The sequence below is a fragment of the Mustela lutreola genome, chromosome 5 (assembly GCF_030435805.1).
Source record: "Mustela lutreola isolate mMusLut2 chromosome 5, mMusLut2.pri, whole genome shotgun sequence".
NCBI classification, from domain to species: Eukaryota; Metazoa; Chordata; class Mammalia; order Carnivora; family Mustelidae; genus Mustela; species Mustela lutreola.
In genome coordinates this window covers 90,500,390-90,510,818 of record NC_081294.1, presented here as the reverse complement: position 1 = coordinate 90,510,818, position 10,429 = coordinate 90,500,390, and the positions used below count along the sequence as shown (strand labels likewise).

The window sequence follows — 10,429 nt, the reverse complement described above, 5'->3', positions numbered from 1 at the left end:
CTGCAGCATCTAGTGTGACTAAAGAAAAAAGTTAACTTAGATTTTTTGTTTTCACTGTTCTAACCCCCCCCCCCAAGTATTTGCAGAAAATTTTGTCCAGTTTCTTACTAAGCAGGGATGGAGCTGATCCAAATTGGGCTTCTCTCCTTGGTTGGGTCTGACCTCCATTTTAGATATGAGTTAACCCTCCGAAAACCTTTATCAGAAGCAGGGACTCCCCCCCCTACCCCGCGCCCCTTTTTTCCCCTCTCCACTCCAGCCTCACCTCGGCCAGGTTTTCCTCATTTCGCATTTTTCTACAATTCATTCCTGAGTCATGCATGACGACAACTTTCTCACTATTTACGTTACGCCTCCATATAACCTCAGGTGATGGTCAGGGGTGACCAGAGAGAAATGTAACAGTCCAAAGGTCAGAACCCAGATTCCCTAAAGGGGCCCGCAGTCCCTCGCAGCGGGCCACGCTCCAGGGGTCGGGGCGCGGAGGCGCGCGGAGGTGGGACGCTCGCTCCCGGGCGAGCGGCTGGCTCCTCCCTCCCGCCCCTCGCGGGTACCTGGCGGCGGGCGGGGGCGGTGCTGCGCCGCGTCACGCGGCGGGGTGGGAGAGCGGGCAGGTGACACGGCGGCGGCCTCCTCCCCTTTTACAGCTCAGTCGGCGGCAGGGGCAGCAGGGGCCGCTGTGAGGAGCTCTGCGTTCGCGCCGCTGCCCGCCGCCGCCCTGTGCTCCCGCGTGTCGGCCGCTTCGGCTCCTCTCGTCGCGGGTGAGTGCGGGACTCCAAGCCCGTGAGCTGGGGCCAAACTTTTCCGGGGCGCAGAGAAGCGATGGGGGAAGGGAGCGAGACCTCGGTCGGCAGGGGTTCGGAGCGGTCAGATGGAGGGACCTGGGTACGGCGCGCGGGCAGCGGGCAGCGGGATCCGGGTGCGGGAGACCGGGGAGCCGGGCCAGGCCCTCCGTGAGCTGTGGTGAGGCGCTTCGGAAGTTCTGGCACCACGGCCTGTGGGTGCGGAGGGCGAAGGCCCTGCCGGCGGGAGGGCGGGACGCCGCGCTCACCTGTGCGCTCCCTGGGAGCCCCCCGCCGCCCTTGCCTCCCAAAGGGCCGGTGCTCCCGGGCCGCCCTGGGGCTTTGAGCCACCCGGAGGGCTCCGGCGGGGTGGGGACCCTGCTCCTCCGGGCGGGAGGGCTCGCTGGTGGGACTGGGAGAAGGACCTGCTCGACCTTGGCCACCGAGGTCACTTTCCCAGCTCCGGGATCTTGACTTCGCTAGCCACCACCCACCCGCCTCGGCAACTCCCCCAATTTCCCGTGTGCCTTTCTTTCTGTTTCCTTTCCTTTTGGGGCGCTTTTGTGTCCTCGAGGCCGGGATGAACTTGGGGGGCTGCTCTCGCAGCGTGGCGCTGCCTCTTTGGCTCCCTGAGCTACACTGCGTTCCGGCGACTGCCCCTGGCTGAGGAGGGTGAAGAGGACTGAGCCGTAGAACGGGTCGTGCTGGAGATGGAGACGGGAACGCCTGTTTCATCTTACAAGCTGTCGTTGGTTAGGAAACTGGCCTTTCCCCCCTAATCAGTCAGCGCTGATTCAAACTTACCGGATGCGCAGCGAGCGCTCCTTCGAGCTCCCTTGGGGATCCGGGACAGGAAGGATCCGGTCTCTCCCCCGTCCAGCTCCCTGTGGGGCTGGGGAAACACGTCCCACTCTGACTAAAGAATAGTTTTGGCGAGCCAAGCCTTTCCCCTCTTGCAGAGCTGTCCCCTCAGAAAGCGTTTTTACTTAACCCGATTCTCACAGGTTACTTTTTGTTTCACAGTTTCCCATTTATGGTTCAACGGCTGTGAAAGAATCATGCATATTCTGTGATTGCCTCTGCCTTCTTACTGCTCAGCTGCTTACTAATAATGCCCTTACTTTGTAGTTTCTGCTCCTACTGCTGGCCAGAAATTGTTCTCCCCAAGGTCACCGAGGACTAGAAAAATCTTTTCCTCTCAACAGCAGGCATTTATTTAGTGTTTATGGGATGGGCACTGTTCTAAGAACTTAAAGTAACTCCTAATCCTCGCAGCGATCCTGTGGGGTTGAAGGATTGTGATACCTCCTAACTTGCCCCAGATCACACAAGTAGCAAGAGGGGATTCAACTCAGGCCTCCAGCCCAACCTTATAGATGCTGCCTCACCTAGCGTTCTTTGCTTCCTCCTTATTTCCCCCAGTCTTGACCTGAGTGCTTTGAAGCATCACTGACCAGGTTCCCATTCTCAGATCCTGCTTGTGTGGTTTTGTACTAGTTTAGGTTCTTTTTTAAAAATTTATCAATTATTTTTGGAGATTTCCTCTAGTTATATGAGTTAAGATTCTGTGCTTTTCCTGTGTCTTACTCAGTTTTAGAGTAGCATCTGTCAGTTTATATTGTAATATTCCTCGTGGACTTGCCCTCTTTGGCCTCAAAGCATTTCTAGCTAACATCTTTTATGTCCGGGGGCCTGTCATTGTCCTAGTCACTCAGGTACAAAACTCAGCTGTCCTGTCTCCTGTCACCTCACTCTGAATCATGGTATCTCTTCAACTTCTACCTTGTCTCTTCTTCCAGCTTTCATTGAGCCTTACCCCACTATGATTCTTCTTCCCCTGTCTCCCTGTTCCCTACCTCTGAACACTCATTTATCACCTATCATTTGTCACTTTCTCCTGTTGGGTATCTTCTCTTGTAAATGTTCCATGTCCATGGAAATATTGCAAACAGTGTAGGACATTACATCTTCAGGCCTTACGTGTAGTAGTCGCTTGGTAAATGTTTGCAGGATATGATGCAATATGAATTAAAGTAGTGCACAGGTGCACTTGATGATGGTAGAAACTTTTTTGAAAAATTTAAGCTGGGTTTTAAGGGTGTTAAGGAGTTAGCATTGGTAGACATGGAGGAGCTGGCAGACATTGTGGAAGAGGAGAAAAGCTCTGCTGGCTTCGTTTCTGCAGAGAGGAATCCAGTTATCCTGGCTAAGCATTACAGTTAGTTATGTAGCTGTAGGACCATAACGGTGGATAATTATGAATCCTAATCCTACCTTAGCAAAACAAGACATGAGACCAACCATAGTAACTTACTAAGAGAAGCCATCTTTTGTTGCAAAATATAACACATACATAAAAATCCATAAAACATAAATGAAGAGATAACTCCAGTAGACATATTTAACAGTAGAATGACTGTCTTCTTCTGGCAGGAGATGTGATGATAGCTGGATGAGACTACAGACATGCCTAATAGAAACCTTTTCCCAAGAGCTCTGTAAAGGTCATGTGAGCCTGAACTAGTCCCAAGAGGAGTGTCAGGAGGTTTGCAGAGGTTTGAAGTGAGAAGAAAAGGAAATCAAGGAGGTACCTAGAGTGAGACTAGGGAACCAAAGAGAATTTTGACTCACTGAACGTAATTCTACCACAGTGGATGTTTTACAGTTTTGCCTTTGTCTCCATTTTTTCTAACTATTATTTAATGTTTCCATCTGATTTCCAAATCTCATTTCCAAAACTCCCACTGTTTGTATTGTATTCCAACAGTTGTAAATGTGATTTTGTAAACTAATCCTCTACTGTTTAACAGGTGTAACAGCAACAATTATACAAAACCAGTTAGAGTAATACTTACCTTTGCAGTTACATCACTTTATGAATCAGGGTTTGTTTATGTCAGACATTGGAATGTATGTAAAAGAAAATCCCTGTCCTCAAATAATTTGTAATTAAGTGGAAGAAATAGGACTTTTCCTAATTTGTTTAATTATTCTCCTTGGTGTGCTATGTATGCAAACATCAGTTTTAGGATATAGAAGAATGCTATTTACCAAACAAATAATTTTGGAGACTTTGTATGTATATTTACATGTTAAATTGAGAACTAATCTTGAATTTTAATCTAACACATCATATAGCGTGGAAAGAAGCCTGCCAGAAATACATTTTGAGAGAGGAGTATATCCTCGATGTATTTCTGTCACTCATTCAATTTGGACCACTCACAGTTTATGAAGAAATTGAAAATGAATGCAAATTTAGCATTTTTAAAGACTCATCTTCTAAAAAATTGAGATTTCCAGTTATTCCTTCTATAAATGTATTGAAAGCACATATTACTACATTGGGAAGTAAAATTATTGTTTGGTTAATGATAGAAGTAGTCGGGGCGCCTGGGTGGCTCAGTGGGTTAAGCCACTGCCTCCTAAAATCTGTGGGCCGCCATTGAAGACAGGCAAGAAAGTGAAAGGACTGTTCACTTTTGATTTTTTTTTTTCAAAACTTTATCTAATTGACAGAGACACAGCAAGAAAGGGAACGAAAGCAGCAGGAGTGGGTGAGGGAGAAGCAGTCTTCCCCCTGAGCAGGGAATCCGATGCAGGGCTCTATCCCAGATCTAAGGCAGCTGCTTAACGACTGAGCTACCCAGGTGCCCCTTCACATTTGAATTTTAAAAGCATCCCTCTGACATTTTTATCTTCACTTTTCTGAAACCTCTCCTCTTCCAGGTGTAGGCGTGCTCTCTCGATCTCTCTTCTCTACCTGATAGCCAGCTCATAGTTTGTTTCTCTTTGGGAAGGACAACCACTTTAGTGTTTATGTTCGATATACTGATTATGCTCTGTTGGCATAATAATTTTGAAACAGAAAATAAGCTTTTATGGCGGTCCTTGTGCCACATGTTTATGAAATGCTCAAGATTGCCTTTAAGTTTTCAGTCTTCTATTGCTGAAAAATTTGGTATCTTTTAGGTCTCATGATAGTGGCAACGAGGCATTTTACATGCGTTTTCTCATGAATCCACTGAGCCTGGCAAGGTCTGTACCATGATTCTCGTAGTACATGTGGGTGCGGAAGAGTGAAGAAAGGTGCTCAGGTCAAGAAAGCAGACAGGGGGGCGCCTGGGTGGCTCAGTGGGTTAAGCCGCTGCCTTCGGCTCAGGTCATGATCTCAGGGTCCTGGGATCGAGTACCGCATCGGGCTCTCTGCTCGGCAGGGAGCCTGCTTTTCTCTCTCTCTCTCTCTCTCTCTCTCTCTCTCTCTGCCTGCCTCTCTGCCTAATTGTGATCTCTCTCTCTGTCAAATAAATAAATAAAATCTTAAAAAAAAAAAAAAAAAGAAAGAAAGCAGACAGGGTGCTCAGGATACACTGTTGGAAGTATGTGGTCAGGATCTGAACCCAGGTGAAACTACAATGTATAGGCGTTTCCCACTCTGCATACTAACTCTGTGGGTTGAAAATTTAGAGGATATAGGACCCATGGGGGTTCTGATATCGGATGGTAGTTTGGTGAGGGCATAAGGGCAACCCTAAAGATAAACCTGATTTAGATTTTTTTAGGGTCAGTGGTAGAAATGGGAGAACTAGAAAAAGAGGGTTGGCTAGTAAGTTCCTCATGTAAATATAGCCGCTTCTCTTTCCTGTCCCATATTTCTGGGTTTTGTCTTAATAGCACATTTGTGATGTTTGTTTATTACAATCAAATGATAGAACAGAGACAGAATGAGGACAGTAAAGGGTGCTCATATTTAAGGATGACTTATCCTGTGTCTGTCCAGGATAAGTCATCTACCCACTCCCCTTCTTATCTTTTTCCTGACTTCTCAGAGCAGACAGTGCAGTGTTAGCTTCTTTGGGTTAAAAAGATTTGCATCTCAGAAGCAAGCAAATAAACAAACTAGTATTGACCTCACATTTTAATTCCTCTGCTGTTTTTCCTTCACTCAACCAGAAGGCACCTGCTTAAACGTTCAGCCTCTGAAATTCTAACAGGTGTGACGTTAACTTAAAGGAAATTAAAGGAAGGAGGTAGAAGTGACATTCCTAGGAAACCAGAGTCCAGATACCGATTATTCAGTAGTTTAGAGTGAGTTCCTGTGTAAATGGAGAGTGGAATTTAAAAAAAAATAATGTTGCAGGAAGTACTATTCATTGTTCAAAGGGAGAAAAATAAATAGGTAGTAGATAATACTTAACATTGAATGTAGCTCATGTTTCTTAAAAAATTCTAGGTTGGGCATAGGCACTTGCCATTTCTCTAGGTAAAAAACAGTAAGATGTTGTCAATTGCATATGGTTTATCCTAATGCAAAACAGTTGTCTTGACATCTGACAGGTTGACCCAGCGAGCTGAGCCTATACTCTTCATTTCCCCTTCACACAGTCTGTGTGTGGCCAGGTCTGGTGAACACAGGCTGCTGGTAGCTTGTTCCCTGATCCAGCTGCTGGGTTACTGGCTCAGCAGCAGTCTGTTGTATTTATCATAAACCTGTTGGTGCCAGTTACACTTGTTATTGTGATGAGATCATTAAAATACCAGTAATGGTTGTGTCAGTCTATGAGATGCCAGTGCAAGAGGAAAGAGTATTGTTTCTGTGAAAGGAATATTGAATTCTTTAGAAAGAGTCCATAAAAGTGAGCAACAAAAAAGCGGGCAGGAAAACTGTAAAAGATTAGAGAGAAAATTATAAACATTAGAAAGAAAATATCGTGACCTTGCTTTACAAGTTTATTGTTTTGTTTTTGTTTTTTAGGTTTTAGTCCACTTAGAAAATTAAAACTGGAAATTGTGGAAGATAAATTCTGACTGTGTTTTCTGTAAGAAAAATTGGGGGGAAGAATTCTTTGAGAAAAATGTTGGAATTACTTTGGGAAATTGGGGAATTAATGCATATTTATGTATCTTAAGGTAAAGTAAACATTTATGGGTATACACAACTTTTTGATTCTTCAAAAATTTTTATTTTTAATTAAAAATTGGTTTATTTGAGAGAGAGAGTGCATGCCTGGTGGGAAAGGGAGAGAGAATCCTAAGCAGACTCCCTGCTGAGCATGGAGCCTGACGTAGGGTTCTTTCCCACAACCCTGAGATCATGACCTGAGCTGAAACCAAGAATCAGATGGTCAGGCCCCAAACAATTTTTTTTATTAACCAATTAGAACCAGTCAAAATTGCTGCTGCTGTTAGTCGGACTCTAATAGTTGATGCCATAGCGTAGTGAATAGTCACAACCTTTGCCTCTCTTTTAAGGGCCTACATTAACAAAGGACAACTTTGGCACTGGGAGTATGAAAAGCAGGGCACATGGAGACTTTTTTTCTTTGCTTAACATATCATGCTAATGGCACATAACCCATATTTCTTATTTTTTTTTTAAAGCTTATTTATTTATTTGACAGAGAGACATCACAAGTAGGCAGAGAGGCAGGCAGAGAGAGAGAGAGGAGGAAGCAGGCTCCCCGCTGAGCAGAGAGCCCAACGTGGGACTCGATCCCAGGACCCTGAGATCATGCCCCGAGCCGAAGGCAGCAGCTTAACCCACTGAGCCACCCAGGCGCCCCCATACTTCTTATTTTTAAGTAGGCTTTTAGCAACCATATAACATTCAAGTTTATTTTAATAATGTGTACCAGTATATAGATCCTAGGGCTGATTTCTGTCTCCTTTAAGTGACTTGGTAAAAACTGAAAACAAAAATTGAAAAAAAAAAAGTCCATAATATAGTATTAGCTAGAGTCTATTGAACTTAATAAATTTCTGAGTGTTACTAAGCTAGACCAGTTGAACTAGACAGGGTATAACTTATTCTAGATTCAAATACTCATTTTAGAGATATAGTGATTATTTTCTGAAGAATTACAAGTGAGTGAAAAAAGACCAAACTTGTAAAATAGAAAATATAAAAGTACATTTTTAGAGTAATAGTATTAATTGAATACTTGCTATATGCCAGGCATTAGAATGAATTTTACATATGCCTTATCTCATTTAATCTTCATAGGAGCCCTACTGGGAAGGTTATATTGTTCCCATTTCCTGCTTCACTCCCACCGGGTTATGCCTCATCATTGTCCTTGCACCTAAGGGGTGAAGAGGTAGAGCCTTTGGTGGGACATGAACATGTGGATTATTATTAACATGTTAAAGTGTTGTGACCTGGAAAGGACCTCCGTCATCATTTAGGCCAACCTCCTCCATGACAGGTGAGGAAAATGACACCAAGTAAAGCCAAGTCATTTAGCCAAGACCACAGGCCTGTTGGTCATACTGGTGCCAGAAACAAATTCTCCTTATCAGAGTCCACTCCTTTTCTAACCTCCTTATTATTTTTCCTTTGTTAGCCTTACTCAGAACATGACTTTACTACTGAATTTTGAAGTACCTGAATCACCCCACCCCATCTTTGTCTACAAGTAACAATATTGATTACTCCATGTATCTTACTATAGAATATGAATGGGGCAAGGGTCATGTTTCCCCTTGTGTTACATGTGGAAAACCTGAAGCTTAAAGCAACACAGTGATGTCCTCAGGCCCATGTATTATAAAACCCAGCCCCGAGCTATGACTTGTAAAGGACACGTAAAGTGTAAATGAAATGTAAAGGAAGAAAAATACATTATGTTAGCAAAGATGATTAAACCATCTAAAAAAGTCTTGATTCTCATAATGATAGACAATAATACCTCACATGAGGTAGAGCAGGGCTTTTTAATCTAAGGCTGGCCTCTGGATGGAACTCAGAGGGTCCATAACTGTCCAAAACATCAGATTTATGTATACATGTGATCAGAAAGATGGCCCTATAGCACTTGAGTCTCAAAGGATAAAAGTTATCGATTTAGGAAAGACATGAAATAATATATTTCATAAGTAAAATGCTTAATAAAATTTAAGTGTGTACATGGAAAAGGATTTGCCTTTAATGTGAGTGTGGAATTAAGCATATAATGTCGATGTGACCCAACTCTGTAGGCTTTATCCATGTTACAAGGATGCAATTAGTACAAATAGTTGGACCCTCAAAGGAAGATATCATTTCCTGCATGCATGATAGTTTTCATTTCTGTTGTCCCAACTCTCTGGGAATAAAGGCCTCTACTTATTTTTGAACTAAACATTGCCTATTTGCTATGGGTTGGACACTGGAGATGTAAGAATATAGAAGTCACTCTCCTCATTTCTGCCTTTATCTTATGCCCACATCCAAATTTGCAGCAATTGTGTCAGTTACCTCCACAAAACCTATCCTGAATCTCTCTACTTCAATAGACTCCTAAGCGTTCTGTCTCACTACAGTCAGTTCTTTACTGAGCACCCAAGTTAATTTTAAAAAACATAAGTCCTGTCACTCCTTTGCTTAAAAGATCCTGTCACTACTTGGTTTAAAAGCCTCCAATGAGAGTTTCCATTTTGTAAGATGTGGACTTCGAGAGATATGTTTGCACAATGATATGAATATATCAAATACTGCTGAACAATACACTTAAAAATGGTTAGGATGGTAAATTTTGTGTTATGAGTATTTTACCATAAGTTTAGAAAAGGAAAATAAATAATTTGCAACAACAAAAACAAAAACCTCTGGTGGTTTCCCCAGATGGACCTAGAATAAAACCCCTGCTCTTTAACTGAGGCCTCAAGATCCTGTTTCCATGTCCCTGAGGCATCCAACATCACTCTCTTCCTTGTGCTCTGCTTTCTGTTTCTCTGACTTAGTGACTTTGTTCCTGGCTCCAGGTCTTTGCCCTTACTGTCCTCTCCAAGACCACTTTCCCTCCAGGTCTTCTCAAATGTTCTAGCTCTTTCTGACTACCCCTGTACTGTTGCAGCTCTCTGCCCTGTCTTATCACTGTGTTCTGTTTCATTTTCTTTTGAACTTTTGCCACTACCTGTCTTATTTATGTTTGTGTTTGTTTACTTGTGTATCTTCCCCTACAAGTAGATTGCATGAGAGTAGAGATCTTGCTATATCCTTAGTATGCAGAAGGGTGCTTGGCACCTAGAAGGTTGTTTGATATTTATTGAATAAATGAATGGAGATATGGTCCCTTCCCCCAAGGACCTTGCAGTTTCTGTTACTGATTCTCAGTCTCAGTTGTGATTCTGAGCAAGGTCTTTGAGAGCCTCTCACATAAAGAATGGTCTAGGTCTCACATAAAGAATGGGCAGCTAGGTCTGTGCAAAGTGATGTGGGGAAGGAGGAGGAGAGCTAGGTCTGTGCAAAATGATGTGGGGAAGGAGGAGGAGAGAATGATGTTGGGGCCAAAAGAGTAAAAAACACACGAACTAATTTTTCTCATTCAAGGATAGAGAGAAACTTGTCATCTCTTCTATCTCCCTCTTCATCTAAAAACAAAACAACAACAAAACCAAAAAAGCACAAGAGAGAACAAAACTATAGCTGTATATCAGTATCCAGGCATGAACCCTGCCCAAACCAAGCTTGAAATGAGAATTATATATGATATTATGTATCACATTCCCAGAAATGCCTGATTCCTCTGGACCGTTTGCTCTTAGAGGGTCCATTATAAGTCCTCAGTTATATTAGTCAATAAGACTGTCCTGCCAAAATGAATCCATAATCTTACCAATCTTTTTATGATTCCAGAATTATCTTCTCAAGCACACACATCCCCAAT

General features: G+C 43.3%; 1 protein-coding gene across 1 annotated transcript in view; it reads left to right on the top strand.

Annotated features, from left to right (window-relative positions):
* The first annotated feature begins 592 nt into the window (after window positions 1-592).
* The window catches only part of ELOVL7 (ELOVL fatty acid elongase 7), a 79,603-nt gene continuing 69,766 nt past the window's right edge, over window positions 593-10,429 (top strand). The window contains exon 1 of the mRNA XM_059175062.1: window positions 593-761. The gene's annotated coding sequence lies outside the window, so the exon portion shown is untranslated. The remainder of the gene's footprint in view (window positions 762-10,429) is intronic.